Source organism: Cavia porcellus, unplaced genomic scaffold, assembly GCF_034190915.1.
Source record: "Cavia porcellus strain 051 isolate PalLab524CR breed Dunkin Hartley unplaced genomic scaffold, mCavPor4.1 scaffold_17, whole genome shotgun sequence".
Lineage (NCBI taxonomy): Eukaryota > Metazoa > Chordata > Mammalia > Rodentia > Caviidae > Cavia > Cavia porcellus.
In genome coordinates, this window is record NW_026947500.1 from 13,389,517 (window position 1) to 13,415,571 (window position 26,055).

The window sequence follows — 26,055 nt, forward strand, 5'->3', positions numbered from 1 at the left end:
CATAGGCAGCCATAAGACCCTTGTTTATGGAGGCAAGCATAAAACAAGGTTAAATGAAGGCCAGTCAGTCTAGCGAGCTTGTCAATCTCTTAAGGAAACTGTCAGAATTTTTGAGAGCCGATGAAATGAAGAATGGGATCCAGGTAATTTCAGATTGCTCTTGTGAAGGCCCAACTCTTTACCTTGTAAAGGGAATTCAACTCTAAATTCCTAGAAGTTTATGTTTCAGAAGAAGCCTGTTTTCCATGCATTTGCAGCTGAAGTCTCTTTTCCAACTGCCTGTAACGTTTATCTTTGCCTGTGGTTTTGAGCTGTTTGCTGCCTCCTAATGCCTGAGTTTAAAATAGCATGTCTGGCAAGCTGCCAAAGGGGTGGTTGCAGGGGTGGTGTCAGCTTGTATTGGGATTGGAGTTTCAAGGTTGTGGTTAACTCTAATTCACGTAGTTGCTACAACGCAGATATTAAAATCTGAGTGGTAATAAGACTGGAAGAAGAGTGAAATTAATCTGTGCGCCTCTCAGGTTGTATGTGTGGTTCTTCCTGCAAAGACAAGCTGTGTTGTGTTGTCTTGTCTAGATGCACATGGTGTCCTAGATAATCCACACCACACCATCACAGCTTGCCTACAGTTGTAGACTGATGAAGAGGTACAATAGAAAATGGGTTTTGTTAGAGTAGTACTCTCATTATACTCATTTGGTCAATTTTTTCCTAATGGTTTCACTCCCTGTGATGTCAGTTAAGATTGTCAGTAATGCTTTAAATAGGTGAAAATTTATTATTCAGGAATGCCATTGTTATTTCTAATCCAAATTAGTACCTGGTCCATAATGCTTTGCCTTCTGCTTACTAGCTCCACATCTAATCAATCTTGGGATCACGTTAACCTTCAAGTACATCTGATAAGAGCTACAGGCTCTTTATCTGGTGAATCCTAAAGGATCTCTGTGAAAGTATCTTTGCTTTTAATGGTATAATTTTAATAAATAGGTAATCAGCTTTGCAAATCAACTAAGGACTACTGTCTCAGTTTATTAAGCACTAAGTATTCTAAAGCTAATGTTAGTAGAGCAATGGATTTTTCCTCTTTCCCTCAGTCTAGGTTTAAATATAATTCCTGAAAGCATTGGCTGCTGGGAAACTGGAGAGCTAGTTAATTCTCACTAGCCACTGGGATTACAGGGATTTTCTGAAGTTTTTTTATTGTAGGCCTTCTATTCCTGGTTATAACAGCAGATATACTATACACTCTACTTTTTTGCAAAGTCAAAATAACAAACAACTTCTCATTGAAAGTTCCAGAAATTTAGATCCTTGTGATATCTTCAAAGATTATCAGAAGAAAGAAAAAGGGTAACCTATTTGCAAAGACTCTGAAGCATCTAAAATAGACTTTAAAGTTTTGTTTCCTTTCTTGTAAGATTAAAACTTTTTCTTGTCAGAAACTAGATGCTGCTTTTCCATGACAGCAACACTATTGAGGTACTGCTGTTTTCATGAACTAGCAATAGGACAAAAAGCAGAGTCCTTCCTGTTCCCTGAAAGTTGTCCTTTGTTATCTCAGGAAAGATCTAGTAAAGGCTGCTGTGCTTTGATGTACTGATGTAGGTTGCTTGGCTAATTAGTACACATTTTTTCAATATTTTGGAGGCAGAAGAGTGGTTGGCTTTGCTTGAACCTGAGATTATATCGTGGATGCATCGGGGCTGATCACTGGCATTTTGAGCCTCACTTTCCTTGGGGGTCAAATGGGATGCTATCTTGCCTTTCTCTTTTGTGCTTTTCATAGGTGGGCAGACATTTTTGGATGCACTTTTTGACACAAACATGATGGTTGGTTTTAACCAACTCAGCGATCACATGACAAGGAAGAGAAGGCCAAGTTTTCATGGACACTGATTTCATTATTAATTATGTTAAAAATAACATTATTTAGTAGCAAAACCTTATATGAATGTTTTGATGCAGGTATAACACAATGTAGTAGGTAAAAATAATCAAATAATTAAGAACAAAGAAAATATAAATTGGTTTATGGCTCAGGAATAAAAAAGAACCACACATACATGAAAGTCATATATTTAAAAAAAATTTATAGTCACAGACTTGGTTCAGAGTTTTCAGCCACCAAAACAAAAATAGGAAAAAAATCATAAAAGACAGCTTGCATGCTATGGACATTTTACTTGTTATCTCCAATCCTCCCACACCGCTGAATCCAGCTGTTATTATCCACCTTTTGCAGTGGAGAAAAAGCAGGTTTAGAGGTCAGTTACTGACCTCTGGTTACCGAGGCTACAGGAGCCTTACTGGATTAAACCCAGGTCTCTCTAGCTCTTGCAGCCTGTTCTTCTTTGGGTAACAGAGATGTCAGCTGTCCCTGCAGCTCCTAGCATGTGCATGTCCCTTTCCTGGTTCTTACCCAACACCAATCCAGAATCACAGACCTGAGCTCTTTTTTTTTTTTTGAAAATTTTAAAAAGAATGTACTTTTATAGAAGAATGAAAAGGGGCAATGGAGACTTTACTGAAGGGACATGACAGGGAGAGTTTACTTTGTGTATCCCACACTAAAGCACTTGAACATCTCTGTGGAACATCCTGTTCTGAAAGTGCCTTTTTAGCTTAGCACTGGAGGTCTTTTTCTGTGACCCTTTCTTCATGTGCTGCCCCACTCCCTTAGGGGCCTTCTTCTTCCTTAGTTCCCTTTTCTCTCCTCATCATTAAATTACTCATACTTCTATTATCCAAAAGCAATATGGTTATTCCCAATCCCATAATACTAAATTTACAAATCTAAACAGCACCATGCTTAGCACATCCCGCAAAACCTTACTTGTAATGGCTCTTATCCTACTTATTAGTAGTGAGGATGATGTAGCAATTGAAATAATCTCATTATGTATTTCCCTCTAGGGAAAAACCATGCCAAGAGTGTTTTCAGGCACTAGGTTTTGGAAGAATATTCTTGTTGAGACTTTAAGGAGGTGTCAAGGATAGAATCTCCGTGACTTTTGTGTTTACAGCTACTCTGGAAGCTGAGTCTGATACTATAGCCAAAAGCAGAACAAAACTTGAGGCTTTTATAGGTAAATGGAGGCAATTTGAGACTATCTTCACAAGTGAAATAAATCAGACTCACATTCATAAATATCATATTGCCTTTCTAGTGTAAAAATAATAATAATAAAAATTTGAAAGAGTAATGTTACCAAAATGTATAGTAAATATTGTAATAATGAAAGGGAAAGAAAGTGCTCAAAAAGAAAAAGAACAACTTGTAGGTGTACACTTTTAACTGTTGTGTGCTTAAGTGTGCAACATAGGTAACCATACTAAGTTTTTGCTAGTTCATCAAACAGAATAGTTTGTGCTGTCATTGTTTGACTGTTTATTTTTTATGTTGTGGTTTTGTAACTTGAATAACTACTTCTAAGATAACAATGTGTAACATATCAACTTGTGATGCTTAAATGTTATTGTTTTGAAATTCTGTATCATTTTTACCCTTTTTCCCGTTTTGCTTTTTTAAAAAAAATAAATTTAAAAAAACTTAGAAAATATTAATTGATGGGCAAAAATCAAGTATTACAGGAAGCCTTTAAACAGAAAGTTTAGGGTAGTGGAAAAGTTTAGACAGAGAAAAGAAATAAAGAAAGAACAACTTACCTTGTGATATAAGGCAAGAAATGAATTTAAGTATCTTTATTCAGTGTGTCTCATAAATTTCATTGTATACTGAGATAGGAAACTATATTTCAAATATGCATATTAAATGAGCAAGATCAGGTGGATTTAAATGATTGAGTGCTAATGCCTGAAAGAGAAAAGGGGGCAGGAGAACCTGAAAATCAGAAACTAAATCTTCAAGTTTAATATCACAGAAATTTAGACTTGTGATAATGCACATTAAATCACGTGACGAGGTAATAGGATTTCATCATACCAGCTTCTCTCTACTTTTTAAAGAAAATATGAAGAAGAAATGTATGAGTAAAGTACAATGGCTCAATGCATAAAAATTGTTTGAAGTTTGGGGCATGGAGTGAAAATTGAGCAACATTTAGAAAATCTTTTCAAACCCCAGGTTTAGAAAGCTTTCAGAATCATTTGTCTGCATAGTGTTATACTTTCTGGATAAACTTTCTTTTAAGTTACTTGGGTCTTTGCTTCTCCTTTTTGGCTTAAACAGTTGTTCTATGGCTCTTGGAGCCTTTAACTTGATTGTCAATCAGTGTAACTCTTGTAAGAGAAGACGTCAAATATGCCAGCCACCCAAAATTGCCTACATTGTAGTAGCTCTAATGACTATGTCCTTCATAAATGTCTTAGAGGCTAAAAATAAATGCCGTGGATGTTCACAGCCTCCTTATAAAGTGCTCTGAAACCAATATAAAAGATTATATTTTTTTTCTCCCTAAGTCAGTGATAAGAACAGATTTAATAATGTATGTTATGATATAAGTATAAGCAAATGTATGCTAGCTCATAAGTGTAACAAATACATGCTAGATCATTGGGAGTGAAACGCCCATAACAAAGGTGTTTTGTGAAAAACAAACCAACCAATTCCTAGCTATTTTCAGTTTTCTTTGTAAACTGAAGGAAGGGCAAAGCATTTCATCCAGGGGTGTCATTCGGCACCCTAACAGTTTAAATGTGGGAGTCAGTGAACACAGTGAAATGAAGATTAAGCACAAGGGAAGTTGAGGATTTTCCTCCAACTTTGCTGTAGAGCGAACTTCAGTGTTGGGTGAAACATGAACCCAGTGTTTCTCTCATCCCTAAGGAAACCATTTCCGGACACAGGGCTCCTGAAAGCATAACCACCTTTGGGAGGACATCCTCAAAGCAATTTGAATGTTTTTTCTTTTTGGGGTTAGCAGGCATGGTTAAAGGGATGGCACTTGTATTTTGTCACAGAAAACTCAATAATGGGCAAGTTACTTTTCTGGCATCTCAAAATATATGCATATATATTCGGTTGGGATGGTACGTTATTGATACAGTGAAAATATGAAAAAACAAGTAAGGACAGAGAAAAGTTCAACATGTAAAAGAAAGGTAGAAAAGGAATGAGGGGGAAAATAGAAATTTCTGAACTCAAAGTTTTAAAATAGCTCATGTGTATTTTAAAGCTTTTCTCTAAATTGTCACAAGTAATTCAGTGCTACTTTAGTGCTTAACCCGTGCTTAGGGGATCAGAAATCTTTAAAGACTTTATAACCCAAAGTCACACAATTTTAGAGATCTTACCTGCTTTACCAAGACCTTAGCACTACATCACTTGAGTGGTTGATCAGCAGGTGAGGATAACTCCCTCTCAGGGAATATAAAAGCCACATGATTGACACTAATACATGTTATTCCAAAAAGCCTGTGATCATTTGAGTTCTTCCTTTCCTATACATATGACTTTCCTTTCTCTTTCTTGCCTGAATGTTCTTGCTAATGTTTTGAGTGCTATGCTGAACAGGACTGGCAATACTGGATAAAGAAAATGTGCTGTTTACACAAGGTGGAACACTACTTTGCCATAAAGTAAGATAAACTTGAGTCATTTGTAGGGGAATAGATGTGTCTTGAGATAATAATGTTAAGTGAAAGAAATCAGACATACAAGCTTAAATATTACATGGTTTCTCTTATGTGAGAAACCAAAGTTATAAATGCTGAATAAAACAAAAGATAATAGGGAGTAGGGAAATAAATCTTTCTCAAGTGGGAGAGGGATCAAGAAATGGAGGGAGAAAGGAATGAAAAAAGGAATTAAAGTGTGTTGTGTACAGGTACCAATACCACACAAGGGTAGTAAATATTAGACGTTGAAAACATGTACTAATAAAAAAAATAGAGAAAAAAATTCACTAAACTTTTCAAAAGGCCAGTGAGCATACTTAACATTATAGAGCAATTTTATATTTTGAAAATGCAAAATACTGTTATTTTAATAAGGTAGATATCATAAATTAAGGTTGCGCAGAATCATCTTAGTCTAATTCTGATGATGATATGAAAAGGACAAATCATTTTCAGGCTACAAAATTCTCCAGATAATGGGTGGGCAATTCTGATAGAATGTGTTTTATACTGTGACAACGTAGGATTTTACATATTTATTAAAAGAGGGTACAAGTTAAGATAAGTTTAAAAACAGTGATCTAGAACAGAAACAGTAGAATTGGGAAATGTTCTGTATTCTTCCCTATAAATATTTGTTGGGTTAAAGATATGGCACCTGTATTTTTACCCACGTAAGAATGTCTGGGAGAGAACATGTAAAGATAGAGGTCAGATGAGTTCTGGCTTGAGAGAGAAGTTTGGGATTATATTTTAACGGGTCAAGTAAAGACCCAGAAAGGTCCATGGCAATATTTTGCAAACAAGAGATTGTGATTGACTTTGGGAAGAACAGTGTGGATACCAGTTTGAGGTGGGCTAACAAGAGAGCAGAAAATAAGAGAGAGGATAATCCTTCAGGGTAGCTTCCCTGGGAAAGAGAAGAAAGGGATGGGGTAAAGCTGTGCTGCCACTTGGGAGTTAAGTAACTACTGTTTTGTGCTCTTTTGTGAGGTGGTCAGTCAGGTATAGCCACAGGATGGAGCACAGGTGAGAAACAGGAGATGTAAAGTCACTTGTATTTCACAGGTCCTAGCAAGATATAGTCACGGGGGAAGTAGTGGGAATGTCAAAGAAGCCAGCTTTCCTACGTAGATGGAAACAGAGCGACAGAGAGCATCTTATTAGTGTTCACGGCTGGATACACAAACAGAAGATGTGAGAGGATTTCATTGGTGTATTTGAATGTCACTAGGACGTAGGGGGAGACAGTATAGGGAACTTGTGGCAGGGTTGCCTAGGCAAGGTGTTTATAGTCTGTCCGTGGGCATGTTGAAACAGCAGGAGAATAATGAATATTAAAATATGTAACACAACTCTTAGTTTACTAAATGCTTATGCAAAATGTGTTATGAAGAATCTAAGCAACCTTTAGAAGGTAACAATATGCAATATTACAACCTTTGTTAAATTCCTATTATCTTGTTTTGTAAACCTATACATTATTGTTTGTTGTTTATCTCTTTTGCTTTTTGTTTTTCTTTTCTGTATCATTTTTTTCTATTAAATAAAAAATATGTTGTGAAGTAGAATTGAGATGGTGAATGCATAGTTCTCCCTCCTTGAGAATTTGAAATTAGTCACTCACTAAGCCTAATTATTAGTAACAGCAAGCTAGAACTGATCAAAGTAGTATAAGCAGTGCCATGTAGATTAAACCTTTTATTTATCCATATTGAATCAAGAAAGAGAATTAATTAGTTAATTGAACAGATATTTACTTAGTAGGATGTGTTAGCCGGACATAAGAGCTTCAATCTCAAGAATCTTAAGCCACGTCTATGATAAAATCTACAACAGAGGGAAACACTCATTAGAAGAGATCATATGGAGAGATGTATGTATGTAGGAAGTGAGAAACCAAAGGAATATACTTTGCAGAAGGGAGAGATAATTTCACATATTACTGAAGGAATAGAATAAAAGGAGACCTGAATGAGTCTTTCAGATTTTGCAGCATTGAAGATATTAATGATGTTATCAGGAGAAATTTCATTAAAACTGTTGCGGGTTGAATTATAACTCCTGTAGATTGAAGACCAAGTAGGAAGTGAAGAATTGAGGACAAGGAGAAGCATAAACACTTTTAGAGGTAAATATATGGGAGTTGCTGGAATACAATTAAGGTAATGGAGATTAAGTGATAAAAGATGATTTTATGATTGTAAGTTTCAGTGAGTGACAGGATCAGTTGGCAAGATAGGCAAGTTTGGGGAAAGGCCTAAATTTTAGAGAGCTTTGGTTTTGCCCTTGTTTGATATTGAAATGTGGATACACTTTCAGGCCATCATTTGAAATGAGACTTTAAAAATTAAACATTAGGGCTAGGTACAGCTCATTTAGATTTGCAGCATATAGATAGCTAACGTCATGTCACAGAAGGTGTCTTAGCTACTTTTCTCATTGCTGAGACAAAATAACCAACACCCAAAGATAAAGGAGAAAAGACTTGTTTCAGCTCACAGTTTGTGGAGGTTTCAGTCCATAATTGATTGGCTCCAAAGCAGGAGGGTGTGACAGAGGCACATGGTAGAGGAGAGACAATTAATAGTAGACAGAAGGCACCCAAAGTAGCAAGCAGTGAGTGACAAGCTGCAAAACAGCAGCCTTCTTTCTGTCCCTTATATTCTATCTGGGGTAGCACTCATAACGCAGAGTGGGCCATCCATATCCCCAGCCAGAACTATGCCAGGCCACTCAGTGGACTAATTTAGTAACCACACAGCCTTAATCCAAGCATCACACCCTTAATTCCATATAGATTCAGCCAGCTCTAGATTCAGCCACCTCTCAAAAGCCCCACTTATGATCACATGAAGTCTTTGAGGGGGACATCTAGATATAAGCCACAGTATAAAGTAAAAGTACAAAAAAAGAACAATGCTTGAAACTGAAGAATGAGATGACAAGATTAGGGTCATTGAGTCAGTTGAAACAAAGTGGCAGAAAAAGAAAAGAGAACTATGAGGATAAGATTGTTAGGGCAGCCAGTGGGAGTTTTATCTTCACGGTTGTTTGATCCTTGGTCATTAGGTTGTTATTTACCCAAAAGCAGAGTAAAGAAAAGGCCATTGGTTTGGCAGTTAATGATCACTGATAATATTGGGAACCGTTTTTCCCCAACTGGGAACTGCCATTTTAATAGGTTGATTGAAACAAATGAAACAGGTTTCCAAGAGGTATGAGTGGGGTTTCTTTTTTATTGTTGCAGGGAAGGTAATATGAGGTTGTAGCACAGTTGGAACAGCTAAACATGTATATGTGTGTGGCTATATATGGAGAAGAATAAAACCATTGGAGGTGAGACTTAAATGGAAAAGGTCATATGGTTTAGTTTCTATTTTGGTGTTTCTCTAGAATTTAGTGAGATAGAGAAGTCACTGACATGTAGGTTTTCAGTGTGTGAACTATTAGCACTTTGGAGTTAGATGGTATAAAGACATCACTATCGTGTGTCTGCTGTGTGCCAAGGCTATGCTATTTCACGTTCCCTTTACCAAAAGCATTCCGGCTGGGCATTGTCAGCCATGTTTTATGTATGATGGAACCTAGGAGGTCACAACCACGTAATCACAAAGTTGATATGTGAACAAAGGTTGACAAGAACTAACTACACAAGTAGACCTTAAAATTTTATGAATCACTTTGATTTCACATGGACGTGAAGGAAGTGATTTGCAGGAGCTTTTATTGAATGGGTCCTGTGTACTTTTGTTAAGCATGAGGAAGGAATCTGCTGTGAGGAGGCTGAGCATAGATTGGGATTGAGGAGGTCTGAGGAGATTGAGATGGCAGTTGAGAGAAAGTTGGAACATTGAAGAGGAGTTGAGATACACGTAGTGAATTGGAACAGCATTATGACGTGAAGAAAAAATGTCAAGTTTAGATAGCCTGGAATTTCAGTGGGCACAACAGGCACACTGAAGACAGTGACAGACTGTCCAAAGATTACAATAAAACCAGAGTGGGCTATTTGTGTAATAGAGAAGAGTCTGAGTCATTATTTTATCCTTTACATGAGAACGTTGACTTGTGCAACATTTTGGAAATCCTTGAAGGTAGTCCCAAAATTGAAACAAGAAGAAGGTAAAAAAGGTAAGTATATGATGCAGGCAGGAGACAAGGAAGCTGTCTGTCTACTCCTTCCTGATGGAGGTTTATGATAAAGATTGTTAGAATCATTAGAAATCACACACCATCATGAAAATACTTCTGGAGCATAATGGCCAACTGTGTCCTGTTTTGAGATATTTTAGCCCATAGGAAAACCCATAGAAACCTTACTAAGTTGTGATTAAATTCTCTCTTGTTTTGAAATGACTTTACTGAGAGAAAATTAAACTCAATAACTGTGTTAAAGGGAAGTTCAGTCCTTGTTATTTCTTTCTGGGAGTGTCCTTCTGCCTGCTCTCTCATCTCTCCTTCAATGTACCGTCTTCATCTGTTTGCTTTCCTGGTGTCTATCTTTGGGTTGTCATGATCACGTCTATCTGTGGATTGTCATCCTATTTTCCTCCTGCTTTGCTGGCCGTGAGGAGGTACATCTTACTCCTTGCTTTTGTAACTCATGTTGTAATTTTGAACAACAGCACATTCATATTCTGTTTTGATTTGTTTTATGTTCACTTGAGACCATTTTCAGCTTCCTCCAACTTTCTTGAAACTTTTTTATCATTACATTTTTAGGGCGTGTTTAAGACATTATTGTTCAAGTTCTCCAGAATGGTCTCTCTTTGTCCTTTTCCTCTCTGATTTTCTTTATTCCTTTTGCTGCCTTATTTTTATGTCTTATTTCTTTCCTATTTTTAAATTTTTGTTTCCACATCCCCCATCGTTCTCTCTTCGAAAACATGGGCTGAACAAACTCCCTCCTGTGATAACTTTTCTCTGAAATTCTCCTGTATCATTTACCTCAGTACTTTTATTCTTATTTAATTCCCCATTCCATTAAATTTTCTTCATTCTTCAACTAAAAAACTTCACTTCAATCTATTCCGAGCTCATCAGATGTCTGATTCACTTCCTTACCTCTGACTTACTTCTTGACCTTCTCCTGACTACTTTCAAACTCTTCCTTCCACTGAAATTGTACTTACCAAAGATGCTCCTCGTGGACAAATTGGATGTTCTTTCACTTGTGATCTTCATCATTCCTGTCAATAACTCTATCCATGGGCTGGTAGATCATCTTTGAAATACTTTTGAAGCAAGATAGGATTCTTTTTCTTTTCAAGCAAACTTTCTGGTATATAATAGCTTTGTTAGAAACACCTAGTGAATATCTTCTAGATATTTTGTGCATCATTTTGTTATTTTGGTTGTAAGAATTAAGGAAAGATAGCTTGCTATTTGCATCTGTAATAGCTGTCCTTGTATGTGTCTTAATTCTTCAGTTGGTTTTGAAGGGTCAATAAACTGTTTTCTAAATTTGGCATTGTTCATCTTCTTTGAAGGACAGATTTTCTGATTCAGTGTTATTACTCCTCCTCCCCTACCTAATGAATTCCCTTAAATCTAATTGACAGATTATTACTACACTCAGGCAATCCAAATAAATGACTTTTAAAAAATAATCTCTTTCATCATTTTTGTTCTTTGGAAGTAAACATACTTCCAAATTTCTCAAACAAGTTTCAGCTGGAAATTAGAATTTAAATATATCTGAATTAAACTTGAAAGAATAAAATTTCTAAAATTCCAATTAATGATGAAAATTGTATTAACTTTTATCTGGCTTTATAAATGTAGTGAGTAATTTTATGACCGTATTTTTTGGCAACGTTTAATCATTATGAACAACAAGAGTAAAAAGCTCCAGTTTTAGGGGGAAAATGAGTAAAAAGTATAAAGGTTCTTGCTCTGTAACAAAAGCTGCCAATGTTTTTCCTTGCTAAATATAAGGAGCTGTAATCTTAGAATTTTCTGATTCCTTTAAACAGATTTATGTCATTGCCTATTAACATTATTTAAATATAGATTTCTAAATTCCTGAGAATGGCGTTTAAAATAGTGTTTTGACTAATAACATGAAGGAGAGAAAGAATTAAAAGACAAAGGCAATGTGTGCGTTGATTGATGTATGTCATTTTAATAACATAATTACTTGATAAGTACTTACATGGTTTAGTTACTGATCTTCAGCCTTTCAGAGCCAGAGATGAACTAAAGATGTATTGTACCCAAGGACAACCAAAAGCTGGGGGCAAGGCTGCATTCTGTGGTATTTAGGAAGAAATATTTCCAAATTTGTATGAAGTAGCCAATCACAGAAAGCAGGACGGTTTGGCAAAAACATTTTGCAGCTGTACCAAGTTGCTTTCTCAATGCTGTCTTTAATTTCTCCAGGTTGGATACAGTTTAGAGTATGGAATACAATACTGCGTACTTTTCCTGATTTAATGAGAACTAGGAAAAATTCCAAGGAGTGGTATATTCACCACTTCACCAGGATTTTGCAAGGGACATTTCCAGAACATCGAATATAGGTGTTGTTTCTACCTTCAAGTTAGTAGACTCATGTCACAGAAGGGTTTTCATGGACATGGAGAGAAAACATTGTTGGTACTTCCTAGGGCTAAAATTGCTCAGTCCATCTGCAGCAAAAGGCTGTACTTAAGCAGTTCATCCAATGTGATCCTGTTAAACTTTGGTGGAATATGGTGATTGGGTTTTTTTAATATGTGCAATCTTTAGAAAATAAATTTCAACATCTATTTATTCATCGACTTGTATATATTGAGAATCTTTTGGGTACAGACACACTTCCAAATCCTGGGGGTGAAACAGTGAGCAAAATATTTCTCTAATCTATTAGGGGAGTGAAATTAGAAATAAATGATTCCTAGTGTGTGAATGACACTGTAATTATAAGTGGAGGGTAAGTTCCACAACAGTTTTAAGCCCAGGATGCAATAGGGACACATGGGAGGGCAGCTCGTCAGAAGTGCTTGGGGTAGTCATGGAAGGCTTCCTGGAGGAAGTAATGCTCAGACTGAATAATTACGAGTGTGTGTCAGCAGAAGAGATGGTAGGGTAGGGAGAATATCCAGGGAGTTTAAACAGCATCTATAAAGTCTTGAAGGTGAGAAAATGTGACATGCGCCACAATGAGAGGAGAGGAGTGGAAATAAATTAGTTTGGTTAGAACTACATGCCCCAAACCATAACCAGTTTGTATGTTCTGCTCAGTGTGATATCTATTCCAAGTCTAATATGGAGCCACGAAGTGTTTTGAGCAAAGAAATGATATAGAAATAGTTATGTAACAATAGTGGGATACAGTAGCAGTAAAGATGGAGATAAAAAATGTAGTTTGGTAAGTGGCCCAAGCTGCAGGCATGCCAGGGAGAGAAAAGTCAGCGTCTCTGTGAGCCTACCGGCAGGTTGACTGAGAATCAAACATCCTATCATGTCCTGTCCTATCCTGTCTGTCCCGCCTCCCCATTAGCAGCCAGATGGTTCCAAGGTCAGCCTGAGTTGATAGCAACTAAGGCACATAAAGCATCTGAATACTTGTATTGTTGGGTTGCTTATGCTGACCTGGGACCAGAGGTCTGAGCATCTCTTGGGAGGATGACCTTATGCAATATAGCAAATACGGGGGATTTCCTTCTATCTTCTCTTTGAAGGCAAACATTGTTTTCACTGTTTTGCTTTGTTCTAATTGTTTTGCTCTATTTAATACTCTGTTTTGATAGCTTTTATAATGTTCTGTTTTTGGTTTGATTTTGCTATGTCTGATGGAATGGACAACTGTGATGATAATAAGATACACTATGGTAGCTATTATTGTTTTCCAGGTATTCTGCTCTGAAGTTCTGCACTAATTTCACTGCATTGTCTTGATTGGCTTTGTTCTGTCTTATTTTGTTGTATTTTACTATCTATAAAATAAAATAAAATAAAATAAAATAAAATAAAATAAAATATAGTTTGGTTAGGAGACTTACGGATAGTTGATGATTACTGAGATGGGGAAATGTACAGCTTTGGGTGAAAAGTAGAAGGTAGAATTGGTGAAATATGGTGGTTTGATACTGGAAATCAGTGAGTGGGAGCACTGTGGAAGGACTCTTGAGTCAGTTCTGGAGCTTTGAAAGAAAGTGCTAACATTTAGTGAGAGGATACTCCCTCGAAAGAATCCAAAGGGATACTCATTCTGCAAGAGATGGACTTGATTATGTTTAGGTAGCAATCTTGGAAGACACAGTAGGCTTTCTTTCCTGTCCAGGAGCCTGTTGGTTTGAATTTTGTTGGAGTCTTCTTGGGAGGCAACTCTGAATTTGCTTTGGCTGGTGACTGGTCCTGTATGCTAGCAATCTGGGAGCTTTGACAGAAAGTGGGGATGATTAATGGTGGCAGGAATGGCCTAGATATATTTGGAAGGTGTCATTGCACATTTAGCAGGCAAAATAGATTTTTGGTTCATGTAGTTAAAAAGAAATTCTGTCTTATGCAAGACTGATATGCTTTTATTGAAAAAGTTGCAATAGGATAAAAATCACATCCAACTAACTATTATTCATCCATTTCGGTGTCTAACGGCTTTAAATATCCTCAAATGTTTCATGTTACACCGACAGGGAGCCATGTTTGCAGCATAAAATTAATTAGGGTTACCAAGGATGATAGATGATTTCTAGTTTATTAGTTTAAAATGATTCTGGAGGATGGGAAATGAAGTCTAAAGAGGTGGACCTGCAAGCTTTTCTAATCCCTGTCACCAAGAGGAGTTCCACTGTCACTTAGATCCTCATTTTTAACTTTAAAAATACTAGTAAATTGCCATAATTCATTTTCTTATTTGTAGAAATATAAACTGTACTGTGAGAAGTGAAATGACTTGCTTAAAAACACTAAGATCACTCGGTCATTGAATCAGTGTGTAGATGTTGTACATGATATTTGGGGTTGGGGAGTGCCACAAATCTCCTTTCTAATGAAAAATGGCTCAGCACGTCTTTATCTTGCACCATTATGGTCATTCTTTTAGGGTACTATCATTCTAGATTAAAGTACCATTATAACTGCCAACACCAATGTAACAATTAATATGCCAGTGTAAAATGTGCTATCGTTTTATTAGTTGGGTTAAGAGTCAGAAAAGACAGTGCTGCACATCATTTAATAGCACAGGCTCCAGTAGTAGCCTTTCCAGATTCACATCCCTGCTCCAACATTTGCTGACTCTGTGATCTTGGGTAAGTTACTTTGGTGAGGAGGCTCGTCGTCATCCTTGCAATGGGTATTATTTTTGGAATGCAATTCTGACATTGTTATTAACATTTCTGGTGCTTTGAAAAGAGGTAGCACCAAAAGCAAAAAATGGTTCACCCAAAGTGGAAACTGATAATTTGTATTGTTTCCTGGTGTTTTTTTCAGGGCCTACTGTGCAACTTGCATTGAAATTTTTCTAACTTTTAGCTTATATATGTTGGGGGCAAAAAGAAATCTATTTCGAAATTCTTATTAATTCCTCCAGAATTGTGAATTAACATAGGAGGGGGTACTGGGAATAAACCCAGGACCTTCCCATTGATCTGCATCTTGAGATCTTTTTGAATTTATTTAATTTTTAAAAAAGTTTGAGATAGCTTGTCTCTGTTAACCAGACTAAGCTAAACTTGTGATCCTCCTGTCTCAGCCTCTCAGAGTGCTGAAATTAAGCTCTAGCTTCAGAATATGAGGAGAAAGGTGGAGAAGTTAAAGATATACAGTTGACCTTAGTTCACTGAATAGGAAAGGTTGTGCTAATATTGATTGAAGAAATTTTTATGCCCATATTTTGTACTTGAGTGATTAAAGATAATGATGTATAATTTATCAACAATTGTTACTTTTTTATTATTTTGTTGTGAAAATTTGTTTTACCTTTTCTTCTTAATATTAACAAATAAAGTAAAAAAAAGATATACAGTTGACAATGAGACTGTTAATAGCTAAATATGATTAGAGAAGCTATGAAAGCTATCTGTGATATTTTCAATGGAGAACAGAGGTTTGACAAAGCAGAGATTAAGGACATACAAGGAGGAAAATGAAGTTGGTATCTGCTTCCCCCCTAAAGAATCCAGCCCATCTAATGAGCAGCTAATATTCATTTACTTATCTGTACTTCCCCTGTGCAATGGACTTCTGAAGGGCAGGAACTATATATTTTAATTTCTCCATCAGCCTGGGTACTTATCACTTGACATACTGTGGCTAATCTTATGTTGTTATTGGGAGTTAAAAATAAACAGTAGGTTTGGGCCGTAGGATGGGTTTTCGGAAGCAAAATGACATAATTAATTGTTTTAAAAACACAAAAGGATAGGAACCCTCGCCTCCAGACTGGAACAAATGGACCCCAGGCTCTCCCTGTGAGTCAGTGCCATTCGCAGACATGGGGTAGACAGACGAAGGCCACACCAGGAAGGAAACCCAGGCTACATACCAGCACCATGTGTGTGCTGATGGTGGACTGGAATAGCCAGAAAAGAAGTACCAACCCCCAACACCCCACTTCCCACCCACCCCAACCCACATTGCAAGCAACCAGTTTATCCAGAGAAAGCAGGCCGTGATGATAGCTATGGAGGTGAAATGCAATTGGATGCCTGTGGTGCTTTGGTGTTTCACCATTCTTGCAGGTCTAGGGCCATTGGTCTGATCATGGGCAGTGTGACACCTATGGGGGATCTCCTTCTGAGGGTTACAGCCATTGTTGATTTCCTGTGGTCTTGTTTTGAAGTCCTATATTGTTTCCATTGTTTTGTTGGGTTGTCCTTTTCTTTTCTTTTTTCTTTTCTTTTCTTTTCTCTCATTCTCTCTCTCTCTCTCTCTCTCTCTCTCTCTCTCTCTCTCTCTCTCTCTCTCTCTCTCTCTTTTGTACCAGGGATCCAACTCACCACCTCTCTCTTGCCAGGCAGGTACTTATGTGGTTGAACTAAATCCCTGGCCAGTTTTGTTTTGTTTTGTTTGATTATGTCAAATCTGATGGCAGGAGCAGCAATTTCAAAGATAGCATACATTATGGTAGCAGTTTTGGATTTACTATTGGCTTTTTTTCATGTTTTAATTTTTTAAAATGTTATTTTAAAGAGATTATGACAAAAGAGGACAGAACAAAGCAGATCAGAACAGAACAATGTAAGCAACACAGCACTTCACCACAAGACAGTCGGATATTAACAGTAGCTACCATAATGTTTCTTTCTTTGAAATAGTTGAGCATAACTTCACACACAATAATATCAAATATAACAAAATAGTATAAAACCATTCAAGACAATGAAAGTATTACAAGGGCATTCAGAACCAAGTAACAGAAAACAAACAATGGCTACTATATTATTGTATTTTCCATAAAAAATTTGCTTATACTATCACACATATTAAAATCCAATAAAATACAACATGATAGAACCAGTGAAGCAAGATGATATTAAATCAGCAATGGCTGTTATGTCTTGTTTTCTTCAAAATAGGTGTTCGTACCATCACAGATAATAAAATCAAACAAAACAGAATAAAACCATTCCAAGCAATGAATGAAAACATAAGCTTTCAAAGCAATGTAATGGGGAACCATGATTAACATAAAATCTTATGTACTCTTACCATTTCTTACACTAGAGTAAGAATTGAGATAGCCTGTCTCTGTTAACCAGGCTGAGCTAAGCCCAAAATAGGCTATCACAGTACAGTATTTCTGCATGCGAGTTTGATTTATTTCGCTTATAAATAGGGTCTCAAGTAGCACCATTTATTTATAAATATCTCAATGTGATCATTCTTTATAGCTGAGTGGTACTCCATTGTATAAAAATACCACAGCTTTTTTTATCCATTCCTCAGTTGATGTACACTTAGGTTGTTTCCAAGATCTGGCTGTTACAAATTGTGCTGCTATCAACATGGGTGCACATATATCACTGTGGTATTATGTTTTCACTTGTTTCGGGAATATGCCTAGAAGTGGAATAGCTGGGTCAAATGGGAATTCCAATCTCAAGGTTTTGAGGAATCTCCACACTGACCTCCAGTGGTTGCACCAGTTTGCACTCCCACCATCAGTGCAGGAAAGTTCCTTTTTCCCCACAGCCTCTCCATTGTTCGTTGTTGGTAGTTTTCTTGATCCTGGCCATTCTGTCTGGAGTGAGACAGTTTTAATTTGCATTTCTCTAATGACTGATGATGCTGAACATTTTTTCATGTATTTATTTGCCATTTGTATTTCTTCATCTGAGAACTGTATATTCATCTCAGATGCCCATTTTTTGGATTGATTCTTTGAATTTGGGAGGTCTGATTTTTTAAATTCTTTATATGTTTTAGACAGAAGTCCTTTGTCTGAGGACAGTTCACTAAGATTTTTTTCCCAGTTTGTGGGTTTTCTTTTTACTATGCTGGAGATTTCTTTTCATATGCAGAAACTTTTTAATAAGAGGTGATCCCAGTTATTGATTCTGGGAGGTATTTTCCATGTGGTTTCATTCCTGTTCATGAATTCTCTACCTATCCTATATCTTCAAGATTTTTACCTATTTTTTCTTCCAGCAGATTTAGTGTTTCTGTTTTAATATTCAGATCTTTGATCCATTTAGATTTTAATTTTGTACATGGTGTTAGGCATGGGTCTAGTTTTAGTTTTTGGCATATGGAGAGCCAGTTTTTCCAGCGCCATTTATTAAAGAGACTAACATTCTTCCAGTGAACATATGTGGCCCTTTTATCAAAGATAAGGTGGTTGATTGTTAATAACCTTGTACTATGTTTTTACATCATGTGCTATGTCTATCCTTGGTTTTGACTGACAGCTTTGTTTTATCATGTTTGGTTTTATTCTCTTACAAAAAAAGTAATAAGATCTATGGGAGTAATAAAACCCAAAATGTGTAAATTTTGTTGTAATAAAGAGAGGAAAAAAAAAGTGCCCTAAAGGATACAACAGCAAGGGTGTTTAGGTGTGTTAAATAGATGACCATATTAATATTTTTGTTTGGATCATTGAACACAACTATTTGCAGTCTCACTGTTTGAATGTTCACTTTGTATGCTTTGATCCTGTGACCTGAATAACCGTTTCAAAAATGATAGTGTATAATCTATTAACTGGTGATATCTTACTGTTTTTTTTTGTAGTTCTGTATTACTTGTACCCTTACACTGTTTTGTTTTTTTCTCTTTTTCCTTTTAAATAAAAAAAGAAAAAGATGTGGTATTTTTATACAATGAAATATTTATTACTCAGCTATAAAAATGAATGATCTCGAGGCCTTCATAGGTAAATGGAGGCAACTTGAGGCTATCCTCATAAGTGAAATAAATTAGAATCATATTTATAAATATCACATTTTGTCTCTAGTATAAAAAGTAATAAGAACTGTAGGAGTAGTAAAAACCCAAAAAGTGTAATTGCTATAGTAAAAAAAAGAGGAAAAGAAAGGGCTCTGAAGGATGCATATATGTTTAAGCATGTAGGATTGATAACCATATTACTAATGTTTGTTGGATCATTGGACAGAACTGTTTGCAGTCTAACTTTTTGAATGTCCACTTTGTATGATTTAATTTTGCCACTTGAACAATTATTTCTAAGAGGACAATATGTAATTTATCAACTAGTGATCTCTTACTATTTATTTTGTTCTGAGATTCTGTATTATTTCTACCTTTTTTCTGTTTTTATTCTCTTAAAATAAAAATTTTTAAAAGTGAAAAAAAAGATAAGGTGGTTGAGTTTGTTTGTAGTTGTGGTTATATCTTTGAATCTATTCCATTGATCTTCAGATCTGTTCTTATTCCAGTACAATGTTGATTTTATTAGAGAACCTTTATAATATAACTTCAAGTCAGGGATTGTGATGACTCCTGCCTTCCTTTTGCTGCTTAGAATTGCCTTTGCTATTCTAGGTCTCTTCTGGTTCCAGGTGAAATTTTGAAGTGATTTCTCAGATCTATGAGGTATGTTAATGGTATTTTCATTGGCATTGCATCGAATCTGTATAACAGTTTTGAGAGAATAGCCATTTTCACAATATTTATTCTTCCTATCCATGAACAAAGGATGTCTTTCTATTTTCTGAGATCCTCTTTGATTCCTTTTTTCAGAATATTATAATTTTATCTGAATAGATCTTTTACTTCTTTCTGAGATTAATTCCTAAGTATTTCATTTTTTCGGATGCTAGTGTGAAGGGTGTGGCTTCTCTTATTTCTCTCTCAGTTAGTGTATAGGAATGCTATTGATTTTTGAGTATTGACTTTGTATCCAGCTACATTACTGAATTTATTTATCTGGGAGTCTTTCAATGGAGTTTTGGGATCTCCTAAGTAGAGTATCATGTCATCTGCAAATAATGATAATTTAACTTCCTCTTTTCCTATCTTTACTCTTTTTATTTCTCTCTCTTGTCTAATTGCTCTGGCTAGTATTTCCAGTACTATGTTAAATAGGAGCAGTGATAAGGGACATCCTTGTCTTGTGCCTGATATTAAGGTAAAGGCTTTCAGTTTTTGACCATTTAATATGATGCTGGCTGTCGGTTTGTCATAAATGGCCTTTATCAAATTGAGGTAAAAACCATCTATTCTAGTTCTCTGTAAGGTTCTTATCATGAATGAGTGCTGGACCTTATCAAAACCTTTCTGCATCTATAGAAATGATCATCTGTTTCTTACTTTTGGCTCTATTGATATGGTAGATTGCATTTATTGATTTACATATGTTGACCCATCCCTGCATGCCTGGATGAATATCACTTGGTTGTGGTGTATAATCTTCTTGATGATTTGCTGCATCCTGTTTGCCAATATTTTATTGAGAATTTTTGCATCTGTGTTCATTAGGGAGATTGGCCTATCATTCTCTTTTTTAGTTGGGTCTTTCTCAGGCTTTGGCACGAGAGTAATATTTGCTTCCAGGAATGACTTAGGAAGAATTGTTTCCCTTTTGATTTCATTGAAGAGTTTGAGGAGTGTTGGCATTTAGTCTGCTTTGACTTTCTTGTACAATTCCACAGTGAATCCATCTGGGCTGAGCTCTTCTTTGTAGGTAAGGACTTAATTACATTTTCAATTTAATTAATAGAAATTGGGTTATTCAGCAGTTTTATATCTTCTTGACCCAGCTTTGTTATTTCATATGTTTTTAGGAATTTGTCCATTTCTTCTGTGTTATTGAACCTATGAGAGTAGAGGTTTTTGAAATAGGTGTTGATGATCTTCTGTATTTCCAGAGTTTGTAGTGATTTCACCTTTTTCATTCCTTATGCATGAGTTTGAGTTTTTCTTTCCTTTTTTTAAAAAATAAGGTTGGCTAGGGGCTTATCAATTTTATTTATTCTTTCAAAGAACCAACTTTTTGATTCATTGATTCTTCAGATTGTTTTCTTAGTCTCTATTTCATTAATTTCTGCTCTGATTTTTATAATTTCCTCCCTTCTTTTGTCTTTGGGCTTGACTTACTCTTCTTTTTTCTAGATGTTTGAGGTGTAGCATCAGGTTGTTTATTTGTTTTTGTTCTGTTTTCCTGATGTGGGAACTCAGTGCAATAAATTTTCCTCTGAGGATGGCTTTCATTGCATCCCGCAGATTTCAGTAAGTTGTATTTGTATTTTCGTTTGCTTGTAGGTATTGTTTAATTTCTTCTTTAATTTCCCGTGTGACCCACTGATTACTCAAGAGTGTGCTATTCAGTTTCCATGTGTTTGTGGTTTTTTTCAGTTTATTTTATCATTAATTTCTAGTTTCATGGTGCTATGATCCGATAACATGCATGGGATAATTTCAGTTCTTTTGCATTTACTTAAATATGTTCTGTGAGCTAGTATATGGTCTATTTTAGAGAATGTCCCATGTACAGCTGAGAAGAATGTATTTTCTGATGCTGTTGGATGGAACATTCTGTATATGTCTATCAAGCCCATTTGTTCACAGGTGTGACTCAGTTCTGTTATTTCTTTGCTGATTTTCTTTTTGGTTGATCTGTTCCTTAGTGTCAATGGTGTGGTAAGGTCTCCTGTTATAACTGTGTTATTGCTTATTTGATTTTTTATTTCTGTTAATACTTGCTTTGTATAGCTGGGTGCTCTGGAATTTGGTGCATATATATGTAAGATTATTATCTCTTCCTCTTGAAGTTTTCCCTTAACTAGTATGTAGTGACATTGTTTATCTCTTTGGATCATTCTTGATTGAAGTTCACATTTTCTGCAAACAGAATAGCAACCCCTGCTTTTTTTTTGGTTTCCTGTGCCATGAAGTATTGTTTTCTATCCTTTGACTTTCAGTCTATAAGTTTCCTTTTGAGATAGATGGGTTTCTTGTAGACAGCATATGGTTGGATGTAGTCTCTTGACCCATTCTGCCAGTCTATTTCTTTTAATTGGTGAATTGAGACCATTAGCATTAATGGTTATAACTGTTATATATTGATTTATTGTTGATGTGTTATCTTTCTGCTGTTGCATCTTTTCCTTTCCATTGTGTTTAATTGTCTGCCTTGCTTAGTGGTTTTTTCCTATGTCTATCTAGAATATCTTTCAGTATTCTTTGCAGGGTTGGTTTTGTGATCATGAAGTTCTTCAGCTGTTTTCTGTCATGGAAGTATATTATTTTTCCATCCATTTTGAAGGACAGTTTTTCAGGGTACATCAGTCTAGGTTGTAAATCATTTTCCTTTAGGATCTGAAATACTTCACTCCATGCTCTTCTTGATTTCATTGTTTGTGTTGAGAAGTCTGCTATGATTTTGATAGGTTTTCTTTTATAGGTGATTGGTCATTTTTCTCTAACAGCTTTTAATATTGTGTTCTTATGTTGGATTTCTGGGATGGTGATTATTATATGTTTGGGTGTAGTTTTATTTTGGTTATGGTTACTTGGAATTCTATATGCTTCACTAATCCAAATGTCAGTTTCCATTCTCATGTTTGGGAAATTTTCAGCTATTACTTCTCTAAATAGTCTCTTGATATCATTTGTGTTGTCCCCTTCTTTTTCATTTATCCCTATCAATCTTATGTTGTTTTTCTTTGAATCATTTTCCAGCTGTTGAGTTTTATTTCCTGATTCTTTGTTATTTTTAAAAGATCTTTCCTTTCCTAGTCACTAGCTGCAATCTTATCTTCGAGGTCTAAAATTCTATCTTCACTTTTGTTGAGGCGGTTTTGACAGCTTTCAATGGAATTTTTGATTTACTGTATATCTCTTTGTATCTGCTTCACATGTTCTGTTTTTTTCTTATATTGTTCATCCAGGGATTCTCTGTTTTTGCATTGTTCCTCTAATTTTTTAACTGTGTCTTTTTAAAATATGTTTAGCATTTCTTTCATTACTTTTATGATTTCTTCTTTTACCTGGGAGATTATTTATAATTTGAGTTCCTTTAAAGCTTCCCAGAGTTGCTTCTTTATTTCAGTTGCTATTATTTCAGGTATCTCAGGTGTATGGCATATATTTTCTTCTATGTAGATGGCTCCTAGGCTTTCTTGGCATGGGCTGGAGGTTTGAGATTTTGTTTTGGTCTTTCATCTTGTCATTTTCCTATATTTCTGTGTTTCAAGTGGTGTTCCAAAGCTTCCCCAGGGGATATTGGAAATCACCTCCTTTGCTCTTGGTTCCTGAGACTGGAAGGAGCATGGTCCAGTCAGGCCCTCAGGACCTCCTATGCCACCTCCAGTGGCTCCTAACCACTGTGAGTGATGGTCCAAAGCTTTCCCTGGGCTAGCACTGATGTGCTGGAACTCACCTCATATGCCTTCAGCTCCCCTGATTAAAGAAGGTCGCTGGGTGTGGTCTAGTCAGGTGCAAAACCACCTAAGCCTAGTCCAGTGTGGTCTGCAAGTTGGGCAGGCACTTAACCCCTGGGACATGATCTTAGACTCTCCCTAGGCCAGCAACCTGTGTGCAAGAACTCATCTTGCATGGCCTCAGTTTCTGAGCTGAAAGAAGTTTGCTGGGCGTGGCCCAGCCAGGCTGAGAAACCTGCAGAGCCCAGGCTAGTATGGTTGGAAGCTGGGCAGGCACTTAACTACTGTGCGCGATGGTCTTAAACTCCCCCAGGTCTGTGCTGGTATGCTGGAACTCACCTCATGTAGCCCCAGTTCCCCAGATTGAAAGAAGGTTGCTGGGCATGGCCCAGTTAGACCCCGAAACCTACCAAGCCTAGTCTAGTGTGGCTGGAAGCTGGGTGGCCACTTAACCACTGGGAGCAATGATCTTAAACTCTCCCTGGGCCCACACTGGTGTGCTGGAACGCACCTCGTGCAGCCCCAGTTCTATTGTCTTGTTTTGAAGTCCTTTATTGCTTTCATTGTGTTTTTATTGTTTCTACTCTATTCTGTTCTGTTTGACTTTTGCTGTGTCTGAAGTTATCTACAGCTATTTTGAAGACATCAAGAGACATTATGGTAACTATTGTTAATTTTGTAATGTTTCAAAGTCCTGTATCTCTTACACTGGTTTTTTTTTTTTTTTTTTTTGGTCTTTGGGTTGTTTTTATTCTGTTTTACCCTCTTTAAAATAAAAAACAAACAAAAAACAAACAAACAAAAAAAACAAAGAGTATGTGAGAAAGCAAAGGAAGTGATTTCAAATTGACCTGGAATGGTGACACACACTTGTAATCACAGCACTTCAGAGGCTGATCACTATTAGTTTGAGACCAGCATGGGTTACATAGTGAGTTCTAGACCAGCCTGGAATACATAGTGAGACCCTATCTCAAAAACAACACACACCTTAAATATAGTTGCTAAACATTGAAGTTGGGAAAATTATTTTCTGGGTTAAAAATTGTAAAGGTCTATCAAATAGAATGATAAAATCCAGGAAGTGGGCTGATACTACTTGGTTCATGCATGCAAAATTAAAAAATGCCCAAACTTTAACATCTAGAAATGAGCATTGAAGAATCTTTTAGTCTAATCTTTACTTTCATCCAAAATAACACCAAATGATAATCATATTGTCTTAATTACTTTTTACTCATTGTTGAGACAAAATATCTGATACCCAAAGTTGAGGAAAGAAATATTTATTTCTTACAATTTTGGAGGTTTCAGTCCATACTCAGCTGGCTGTAAGGCAGGGTGGCATGACGGTCACAAGCAGCAAGCTTGATCTGCAAGAGAGAGACACATGCCCTCTTCCCGCCCTTATGTTGTATTGTGGCTCCACCCCTGAGCAGGTGGAACACTCACATCACAAATCACAGCGCTGGGCAACAAACCAGTCACAAACTCTAGATTCAGCTGCATCCATAATTACATGAGGCAGGGGAGGGTGGTGGGTGGGAGGAATCCATAATTTATAACACTTATAAAGAACTTTCTTGAATGTCTTCCTATAAAATTTTAATTTTAATATTTTTATCTTCTTTATTTCTCAAAGTACTTGAGACTTTAGTTTTAGTTAACTTTAGTTAACTTCACTTTTGTTAATAAAATTCATCTTTATTTGAGACTTGCATCATTCATCATGTGCTCCTAAATACTTAGGCAGTAAAGTTACATGGTCCCAGATTTCTTTTGGCATTTGACCAAGGAGTAAGGTCTATCAGTGATCTGTGTCATGATCCACATCCAATATACTAAGGATATCGTACCTTATACTAAGGATACTGTTGAATGAGCAGTCATATAATTTTTTAGTATTAAAATGGGACCTAACATATAGACATCTGGTTTTCTGTCTGTGCCAGAATTGCATAACTTGCTGAGATGGGACAAAGCTAGTCACACATGGAGGGGGTGGTGTTCCAAGAAACCCTGATGCCACCTGTCTTCAGGTCACTTACCAATAAGCACATAATTGAATAGTTCAGAATATAATAATTTAATTAAAATTTCTGTAAGGAAATGTTCTATCCTTCAATGACTGATTAATGCTTATCTAGGGTATTTATTTATACTAATAATTAGTAGGTTATTTATATTGTATTTTATTTTACAGATACAGTTATAGTATTTAGCCATTCACTGCAAGAATTATTTCAGGGTGTTTGTCATTATTCTTCCCATTTTTCAGGTGAGGAAATCTGTAAGAACTTTGTTTATTCAAAAATCTGTGATTTAGCTCAGCGGCATAAGCGCCTGCCTTGCAAGCAGGCAGTCGCGAGTTCGATCCCTGGTACCGATAAAAACGAAAAAGACAAAAAAAAAATCTGTTGTACTTTTTAATTTCTACATTTTGTTATCCATATTATTTTAAGATATTCATAGAGTTTGAAGAGGAGATTAAAAGGAATATTTTGTATAAGCACTAATATATCTGAAAGTAATGAACTGCTATTAATTTTAGAAAATATTCATGTCAAATTCCTGAGGCTATTTGTTTTAGATCTATAGTGTTTAAAATAGTTTGATTGCCTGGCAAGGAGTATAATTAGGGGAGTGGCTAAGTTTTTCCCTATTCATCATTTCATTTGGAATTTGTTACTTGTTAGAGAGG

The 26,055-nt window shown here is 36.2% G+C and overlaps 1 long non-coding RNA gene across 2 annotated transcripts in view; it reads left to right on the forward strand.

Moving 5' to 3' along the window:
- Positions 1-26,055, forward strand: part of LOC134470845 (uncharacterized) — a 476,510-nt gene that overhangs the window by 180,062 nt on the left and 270,393 nt on the right. The window lies entirely within an intron of this gene.